The following is an 11,007-nucleotide window of genomic DNA, read 5'->3' as shown; positions in this document are numbered from 1 at the left end:
TAAATTAAATTTTATTTGTTTATAAAAAAAAAATCATCTTTGCATTAAAGTTAATGCGAAGAAATAATTCAGTATTAATCAGCCGAAAAAGAAAACTTAATTTCATCAGTTTCTGCAGTATGGAAAACCAGAATATTATTTTATTTATTTACGTCTTTTATTTTTAAAACTCTGCAATGCTTTAGAAAAAAAAAATGGTAGGATGAAAGAATAATTCACTTCAAATCTATTCCAATCTAAAGAATTCAGAATTATTAAAGTAGAATGAAAATGACACTGAATTATTATGGTCAAAAAATAATGATTCATTAGTCAGCATTTCCAACTTAGCACAGAAAAATACATAACTTTAACTATAAAAAGCTATTTCCATTTATTTGTCAATCAAAGTAAAATAAAGACTACAATCAACTTCAGGCACCGACGAGATTCGAACTCGTGATCTCCTGTTTACTAGACAGGCGCTTTAACCAACTAAGCCACGGCGCCGCGATCACAATTGGCGAAAAGGTTTATCACTCCATATCTTGATAAACAATGAGTTTCGCAATCTTATACATAGTATTCTATGTTTCTTTTCCCTCCCCCTCTTCACCAAATTTTTAATTATCATTTATTAAGTACTAGATGCAATTTTAAAACACATTTTTTTTAAAGTTCATATGAAATTGATTTTGGTGTCTTCCGTGACATTTGTGTAAAGTGCTCTGTACGATTATAGAATATTGACAAATAGGATAAAGAATATCGAATGAAATTTTATATATATATATATGTTTAAAGTTTCCAGCACAATAATGATATATGGAAATGAAAATATTCTTATGTTGTATTTTTTTATAAGCTCATAAAATAGTTAAAAAAATTTTTTAACTCTTTAGGATATTCTATTCTTTAAATGTTTTCTTTTTCTATTCTATCATGAGTCGTGTTTAATACTGTCATCTATAAATTATAAAAAATTTTATTTGAAAATTTCTTGCTTTTCAACTCGTAATCGAGGATCGTGAAAAATTATATAAAGGTCTTTTTCTTATTTGTCGAAAATATGTTTTTATTTTACTATTTAATGATTTGACTAAAGTTAATTTATGATTTCATTTAATATATTTCATTTGAAACACGTTATTATCGGAAGTGTTTAATTGAAATCTGAAAAACGTGTATTCACTTATTTTAAATGAATTTTAACACATTATTTTTAATGAAATTTCATTAACATAAAAATGGCTTTATTTACATAATGTCCTGAATTTTTTTAATTGAATGTTGCGTACATTGTCTGCTTTTAATTTTCACATTAACCGCTTTTGGCGACCAACTGATTCATTGGGAAAAATGTATGCAATGCTAATTAAATCTGTTAATATAACTCTGCTGCTTATGATTCCTTTAAAAAATATTTGCAAGCATTATATTGTAAAATGCATTGCAGCCAGGTTATTTTAATAGCCCTATAACATTCTGTTCCTTGTGCAAATAAACTTTTCTAATAGAGTTAGTTCAAAGCTATCAGTGTCATTAAAAACGTACCAATTCGAGTAATCTCTCTTTTAATTGCATGCTGTCTAAACACGGTTCTGTAACTTCACTTCCTTATTCATTGTTTCTTAAAATATGTACTTGGAAGGAAAGTTTCCAATTACATATTTGAAAAAATGATGAAAAGGCTTCGAATTTGATTGCAACTATAAATTGTTATAAGCAAAGAAATAATTTTGAAAAAACATAAAATTCATTAAAAAAAAAAAACCACAGTAGTTACTTTTGTATCATTACTAAGACAGCTTTTTCTCTTTTTTAAACTAGAAATGGTGCGAAAATTATTTTTGAGTAATAATATTTTCGGAAGTTGTTGCAGAAAAACGCCAAAATCTCATCAAATGTTTAATAAAATAAAATTAAAAAAAAAAAGTCATAGGTTTTGCATTTCTGCGTCTCAAAGTATATTGGTACCAAAAATTGATCAAATGGTCTGACTTGTGTGCAGAACCAACACAAACATTCTCTTTTATTAGTAGTAGATAACTACAAAAATAGTTAATGCTTAAATGCTTTTTAGAAGAAAAAAAATAACGAATTTACTTGTATTAATTATGCTTATATTTTTATTGATTTTTTTTCCATAATCTGATGTTTAAATTCCTTTTAACAGCTTTATTAAATGCTATAGTCCTTCCTTACTCCATATTTAAACAAAAAATTAAATTATTCCAAAATTCTAAACAGAAATTTCCATCAATGAGGTGCTATCGATAATTTTTATTCAAATATTAGATCCCAATTCTAATATACCAAAATTTATAATTTTAGTTTTTGAATGAATCCTTTGTGTAACTTCTATAAGGAAATTTATAGTGACAATTTATTTCGGTTTATTTGTATTTTGAATACACATTTGACATTTAACTTTGAGAATTTGTGAATATGCGTACTTAAGAATAACTTTTAATTCATGATTCAAAGTAATCCAGGACGTGGAGTTCACTAGATAAAAGACTGATTATATATATATTTTTAAAATAAATTACTCGGAGATTAAGTGAGACAATAAGTAGTCTAATTGACTACTGATATTCTAACAGCTTATCAAGATTTGACCTGGCCATCAGAGAAATGCTGCTTTTCTAATTCGCTCACTCACTAGGATAGCAAAATTAACAGTGATTACATATATTTTTTTTTCAACAAAGAACTATTAGCAATCCAAGCTAAATTTAAATTACTACAACTAAAAATGGGTCCATGACTGATATAATGTCTGCGTTTAGCGAAGCTATCTATAGCCGCCATGGTAAAAATCTAAATACTTGAGCTGCCTTAACAAATGAAATAACAACAGTCCAAACACGCTCCTCTAAGCATCTTCCGATACAATTAGGTCCAAAAACCCACTTCCTGTAACGACCCAATTCAGTTAAGAATCCCCATCTGGAAAATATTCACCTTCGGCCCTAATGAGATCAATGTGAGAAGGAAATGAAAACTGGGAATCAAAGTCGATTCCATTCAGTGTCGAGGAATCGGAGTCTTAAAATATCGAAGAGGAACTAACTTAATGCAGGCGAAACGAAGAAGATGCGATCAATGTAAAGGGAAATGAATCGGTTGCGATTTGAATATGATGATCGCTGCAGCGGCGGGAGATAAGTGTGTCAGGTGAAAATGTAGGGCAGAAGACAGAGAAATCCTTTTGTTTCAAGTAATTTCTGGTCGCCAGCCAAAGGACAGAGGAAAAGTCCCTCGCTCAGCAGCTTAAAGTCGAGGACTTGCCTACCTGGTCCTGTTTTTTCAAGCGCAGGTAGCAAGGTCTTCCGAGGAGCTTCTAGGCCGAGGAACGAGAGGTTTGTTTCGTGAAGGACTAAACTTTGGTACTAACTCAAAGGGATGGGGCTAAAAAAGATACTTATCGAATCGAAGCTGGCAGGGTGACATGGAAAAAGGAAACATTTGAGTATAGGCATTTCGAAGACTTTAGTAATAGTACATTTATTTGAATTTATAACACTAAGTATGATAAGGGAGGGGAAAATATTTATCCCCCTCTCCCCAATATTATGAAGTATCCCAACCCCCAGGGCCGATAATGTCATAAAGCTATCAACTAAGAGAGCCTGTTCATCAAATAAAACTTGCCTAACTTCGGTCAATCTTAATAAATAAGAAAATGTAATATTTATTAAATTGTTAAATGCATTTAAATATGATAATGAATTGCTAGCTGCAGTATTTGCGGTTCTACTTGCATTTATTTGTTCTTTCTCTCTGTCTACGTATCTAGAAAAAGTAAAATGTAAATAATTTTACGTCGTACGGTATTTGAATTCTTAATTTCAGCCCCTCCAATTTGTTTAGAATCCTCAATTCTAATTTGAATAGAATCGTTGCACGTTTTTTTAATTGATTAAAATTAGAGAAATAGTTGAACAGAAATGAAATTCATGTACTTAAGACCACTTTTTTTAAAAAACTTTAAAATGGTGTAAAAAAGTTTTTTTTTTTTTTTTTTTTTTTTTTTTTTTTTTTTTTTTGTGCAATGATATATTCCAAAGTTATGGCAGAAAACGTAAACTCATTTTACCACCGTTTTACTTTCCTTAGAGGAAAGTAGAATGCTTTTTTTAATAGTGCAGTAAATACTAAGGTATAATACTAAGGAACATGTGTACTAAATTCTATTTGATTCTGTCAGAGGGTGTGGACTTATATAAGGTTCAAACAAATGGATACTCAATTCTATTATATATTTATATTTAAAATACAAGTTATAATCAAGTCATAAATACAAGTTAAAAATTTTCTTTTTATACAATTTAAATAATGTTTCATTAATTAAAAAAAAAGCAATTTTTGTTTTTGTTTTTGCATGCATGGCCAGAGTTATTTAAATCCGACTATGCATGCTAAGTCTGCATAGACAATAGACTGTAACATATGAGTAAACTACATGGTCAACAATTCAAATATCTTTTGAGCAATTTATAATTTATTCTAATGCACACATCGCAAAAATTAACTTAAAAATATTAAGTACTTTATTTAGTTAACATAAAATACATAAGCCATCTTAGAATCCGTCCATCACTCTGTCAATATATCTAAGCAATCATCGTCTTCTTTAAAATAAAAATAAATAATTAAAATAATCGAATTTTTCTTGCTATTCTAATAGACGGCGCTGGTCACAAAAATACTGCGCTTACTGGGACATTATAGTGGCGTAGAAATAAGAGGGAAGAAGGTCAAAATTCTCGCATGCAGAGACAAAAAATTAATGCAGTAACGCCACTTTTTAAAGTGAAATATGACGAGAAAGTACCATGTCTCTGCAATCATTTATTTACTAAATTACTGCTGCCGTCTGGAGGATAAAAAATCATACTAAGCTCCAATATACCAATCTGACAGGACTGACGGGAGAACTTGAACTCAAAGTTCTTAACCTCTGGACGTAACAAAGTTGTAAGAAAATACAAAATAATTACAGTTACATATAAGAGGTTGGTTGCAGAGAAAATATAAGCTTCATATTACCTAATAAAATTGAAGATTATGAAGATATGGAGAGAAAAAAAAAGAGGGAGGGGAGGACAAAATATTACACTCCTGGCGTCACTTACCTTCATTGAAGGTCATAATTTTGTGGGGACACTTAAGGATGGATTAAAAGCAAGATGCAGTTCTGGCACGGGATCAAAAACAAAACAAAAAATAATAATAAAGAAAAAAAATCTAATTTCCCATCCACTATTAACTAATTATTTCAGTAGTCTTTCATGCCCTCAGAAGTAGTCAAGGAGTGGATGCATCTGTTACTGGTAACATATAATGTTAACAAAAATAATGCTAGAATTTTAGCAATAGAACAGTCTCGAATCTAATCAGTAAATAAACGTAACAATTTAAAACAGTTTTGGTATAAAAGAATAAAATCAAAAGACTCTTATATACGAGTACAAATTCCTTCCTTTCAACTTAAAAGAATTGATCATTTTAATCGACATCGTTAAGACAATTTACTATATTACATCTTTACTATATTTTATAATAAAATGGACTAATCAATTAAGAAACACTGGCTAAGCCTAATAATCACCCAAATATCCTTTAATTTAACAAGGGGAAACTAACTTTGGAAATTAACTTCATTTAAAATATTTCGATTAAATTTTCTAAATAAATGTATTTAACTTATTTTTTAATTATCAGTATTTATTTACAGTGATTGGCCCATTTTATTATACTTGGTGTTGCTAAACGATTCTTTTTTTGAGTGAATAAAAATCTGAGGATCTTCGGTATAGAAGAAACATAATGATTCAAAACGACTATTTCATAATACGAAGGCCAAATCAAATAGCAATTATATCAAAGAAAATATCCGTATAAAAAAAATCTTACATCTTTCTATCAAAATTTTAAAGCCAGTTAAAAATATGACATTACTATATGACAAATCCTTGTTACAATGATTCTAATGTGATATTAACAAATTTTATATTAAAAGCTATTTGTTTATGAATAAATGAACAGAAGAATAACAAACATAAGACGAGTTGTTTCAAATTGTCTTATAGAATACGATATTTATAAAAAAAGGAAAATGTGATGAGATTATAGTTGTTAAATGCGCCTCACTTTATCAGAGATCAGCTATTACAGAAGTGACTTATTAGACATTTAAAAAATTATTTGCATTTTTAGCAACTATTGGATTTTTATCAATTTGTTAATTAATTTCTTAATTATTATTTAAAATTCTATTTCTTATTTGCAAATACTATTTTACCATCCAAGAAAATTTCCGAAGATACTACAACTCTTGAATCAATGATTGTTTCAAAAGTACACTTTTGTGTTTATAGAATTCCATTTACGTAAGTATTTTTATAAAGTGGATCAGATGCGAGTGCATTGTGACAGTTCCGTCTAGTTTATTTGATTCTACATTTATTATTTTTTTTTTTTTTCAAAAATAAAATAGAATTCAAGTCGATTGTCGCCTGAAGAGACAAGAGTTCTATGCAACTACTTCTTTAAAATTCTATTCGCATCGAAAATGGAATAGAAGAGAGGATAAAAAGGCTTACAAAGCACTCATTTGCCGAGGAAAGAAGAAATGGATGACTGAACATGATACACGAATAGTAATGTTTATAAGAGTTTAAAAATCTAACAAAGAACAAAAAAAGTAGAACTCAAGAAAATTAAAACTAGTTTTACCAGGAATCCAGCCAAATTCAGTAGTTTGAAGTAGAAAACTTTTCGAATGTCAAAAATCGTTACCGCCGAACAAACGATTCTTCTTAAAAATGGTCTTTTCTTTTTAAATTCAGTTCCTTTTTCAACCTTAAACTGAGTTCTTGCTTTTGATGATAGGTTTTCGCGTGTCATTACTGATTTGATTCTTTTTTTCATTTGTGATATATTGTTTTTCTTTACTTCAAATTATTTAATAAAATAGTTAAACGATTTTGATTTATTTATAGAAATATAAAAACATTCAATGAATAGCTACTAGAAAATATTCTTATGTTAATTAGAAAATGATCAAGGAAAAAATGAACCATTTAAATTTTCAATCTAAACTTTTAAAGACTTCACTAATTACTAAAATTTTCATTTTTAAAAATAATTAACTGATAAACCATTGCTTTCACGAATAAATATTTCGAAAGGTTTCTGGCCCCTCCCTCCGTATTTAAAGAATAATATTCTATGATTTGCATATATATTCGGTTGGCCAATTTCAAACATTATATTGTATACGAATCAAGATTGATACAAATCAACTAACCGTTTACATAAATACTTCAGAATATAGACAGATAAACTCGGATTTAACGTTTAATTTATTTTTGTTTATGTACTACTATGTTCGTATGTTGATTACTATGACAATAAAGCTGGAAAAAGTAAATGAATAATATATCAAATTTTAAAATAAAATTTTACTTACACAGGCATATATTCCGAATAAATCACCATTTCTGTGGATAAAACTGTGTAATAAACTCTTGGTAATGATCGATTAAGATTTTTCAGAAATTAATATATGCTTTCGAATTCTTACAATTAATCTGTTCTGAAATGCGTTACACTTTGTGATTATCAATAAGCTTTCTATAAGGTTAATTTTAAAGACAATTTTCATCATTATAAATTCTAATTTCATCATTATAAATTCTAAAAATACAGATGACACAATGCATCAAAATAAGGATATATTCTTCACTGATAATAGACCTAACTGATTCGAAAAGTGCATTCTCAATCTAACGATACCATCGATTTAGTTATTCGTATTTTTGCATCAAAACAGACCTTATGTGTAACCTTAAACTCTAAATTACACTCTAATGATGATGATATAAAAATATAAATTCATTGATGGAATGAACATTTCGCTATTTCTAGAAATATGTTGAATTATTTCCAAACGTAGAATTTTGCTGGTTAAGATCTTATTAAAATCGGTACATTTTAGAAATCTAAACAGCAGCAACACTTATATATTTTTACGAAATTTGAATCTTTTTTCCTGTACATAAAAGTTCTAAAAGAGAAGCTATAAAATTAACAACATAAACCCTTCCCCTTAAGATGTATCTAAAAATGAGATTTGCTAGGCTTCACACAAACACAAAGTTGTATGGACACATATATGCCAGAAATATGCTTTCTAAAGTAGAGTGTATATCATATATATATATACTTAACACCACATTATTGTGGTTACAAATTTATTAAATCCATTGTTCGCATTTAAGTCACATTTATCATGATAACTAATTTAAAAATTGCCGAAAGACTGACTTAAAAACAATACAAAAATTGAGTCTGACAGTTGGAGCAATGATTTCACTAGTTAACCTACCTGTCTGTAAACTCTATTCTAGTTTAATATAACTGAACAAAAAGAAAATGTTAAAAACAAATAGCACATCTTTTGTTGTTGTTTTTTAATTTTGGATTCAGGAAATACTTTTAAATAACTTGATTACTGAATACATTTACATAGAAATAATACATAAAGAACATAGTATCTTAAAAAATTAATTTCGCTAATTTATATCATTATCCAAAATAATTTAATTCAAATCTAATAAATGCATTTCAATTAAATCTCTAAATTACCTTTTATTATTTTTGATTCTGCTTAATATTTCAAAAAATAAATAACAAATGTTTGTATTTGATTACCATTCAATGTCAAACATAATTTACTTTCTCACGACCAATTTATTATTCTACGATATTATTCTGATATTGGTTATTATATAGTGGAAAAAAATTTACTCCTACAGATAAACTGACTCATTTTTTTTCACATTAACACGTGTCTCTTCCTAACATATTTACTGCCCACTCGAGAATCAAAATTTTGTTTAGGAATAAGATGAACATTAATTGCGCTCGAGGATAAACACGGTCACAGTAGGTATACTAGTGTCAAAGCATGAGCGATGACAAGAAAAAATAAAGAAAGAAAATAAGTCACTAAGCGAAACGAAAGTTTTTCCCGCCCATTATTCGTCATTAAGCAGTCATCACTGAATGCACACATGCAAACAGACGATCATTTTATTCCTGAGGCTTGGTCGATGCCGGTTTTTATTCCACCAACATGGCAAAAATAAATGCAAATTATAAATAAGCAAAAACGCACGTCAATGGCAACACACCCAAAGCAAACGCTCGCTCGGTCAAAAGCACGCATCCTGTTTATTATATTTGATCTGTGACGGTCTGAACTAAATCCATACGTAATTTGGAGAGAATTGTAAGCACCACTGATTCTAAACTATTTCAGTTTCCAATCTACTTCAGAGTATAAAATGCAGTTTGTAAACTAATTTTATTGAGAAAATAAAAAAGATTTGTTCTAAGCTGTGATTAATGTTGTAAAGATTGTACGACATTTATCTACATTATAGAAAGCATTATGCATAATTTATAAACAGGAAATAATAAAATTGTCAGTGACCTTTAAAAATTAAATGTTGACATTTTTTTAAACCATGAAAATATGGACAATCATTTTCTGTAGAATAGTAAATAAAAATTGCTTATTGTTTTTTTTTATTTGTATTTAGTGTATGTGCAACTTTAAAATCTTTGTTTTTAAATATTGAAAAGGAAAAAAAAAAAAAATCATATGGATCTCTCTTTTTACTATTATTATTTTTTTGCTATCGACATTAATTAATATTAAAAACTAAAAATACTTAATGAATCCTAGAAGTGCACATAGTAAAAGATTAACTTGAATTTTCATCACAATTTAATAATATAAACATGTAGAATTCAACCAACTTTAATTCCCTGCAAGTTTGCAATTTGCAAGTTTGAATAAAATGATGGAAATAGAAAAGTTAATTTCTATTTCCATCATTTTATTCAAACTTGGTGAAATACAAAACTTGTAAATGGATGTATATCTCATTAATCCTCAACTTAGCTGACTATTTCAGATAAGAGAAGAAAAAAAATTTTTAAGATACTTATATTTCCAAAAACAAATATAAAAAATTAAAAATTAAAAATAACATTTCCAATCTTAATGTTTTTTACAAGTTGAAGCCTATAACTTTAAAAGCTGAACTGAAATTTGAATTTAAAGAAATAAATATTTACAGAATAGAAATTAAAAAATTAAATATTGTCTGATTATTTTATATAAAACTACTACAATAAACAATATTATATCAAATCATAATGTCTTCAGTTTTATGTTGTGTATTCATATTAACAATGATAAATAAATTCTTTAAATATGATATTTTGGAAAAATTCTTTAAATTTGCACATTAAATTGTATATTCAGCTAAAAACTTTTTTTTTGTTTTGTTTTTTTTGTTTCCATAGGCATAAAATGTTAATGTTGCCATAAATCAAATAATTTTGATTAATAATAAATTAGTTGTCTCAAAAATTAAATACAATTTTACATTGTGAATTAAATGTTGTAATTAATGTATATAATGAATTTTTGTATTCTGTATTTTTCCAAACTGGTAATTTAAATATAGATATTTACTAATAAAATGTATTTAATGAAACTTATCAGCAGAATGTAACTATTTTCTTTTGCTTCAAATATTTCAATATACAAAAATAACTTTAATGCATTCACAACTGATACACACAAAACTACTTTTTAAGAAAAAATCAGTTATCAATTAAAACTTGTGAATTTTTATTTTTCTAATTATCATCAAGCAAAATATATTTTTAGATCTTTCTTTCTGCATGAGTAAAAATTTGTTATATTTAAGTATCAGTGTAATAAACATGCATCGTTTTATTACAACTTGATTTGAATTTTATTCAAGTTACACATATTGCCTTCTGCTATGAAAGAAGAAAAGTATATTCATCGTACACAACATTTTATTCACATACGTTTAAAAGCATTTCATGCATTGGAAGTTTCTGTTTTTCTTTTTTTAATACTTCATCTTTGAAAAAAAAGAAACAAAAACTTGAGCACTGGTTAAAGAAACT

General features: G+C 27.5%; 1 non-coding gene across 1 annotated transcript; it reads right to left on the bottom strand.

Annotated features, from left to right (window-relative positions):
• Positions 1-415: 415 nt before the first annotated feature.
• Positions 416-489, bottom strand: Trnat-agu (transfer RNA threonine (anticodon AGU)). The gene has a single exon. It is a non-coding gene; the product is annotated as a tRNA-Thr (tRNA).
• Positions 490-11,007: the final 10,518 nt, after the last annotated feature.

This window comes from Argiope bruennichi, chromosome 10 (assembly GCF_947563725.1).
Source record: "Argiope bruennichi chromosome 10, qqArgBrue1.1, whole genome shotgun sequence".
Classification (NCBI taxonomy): domain Eukaryota; kingdom Metazoa; phylum Arthropoda; class Arachnida; order Araneae; family Araneidae; genus Argiope; species Argiope bruennichi.
Note: the sequence above shows the minus strand (reverse complement) of the source record. Positions and strands in the feature narration are given on the sequence as shown.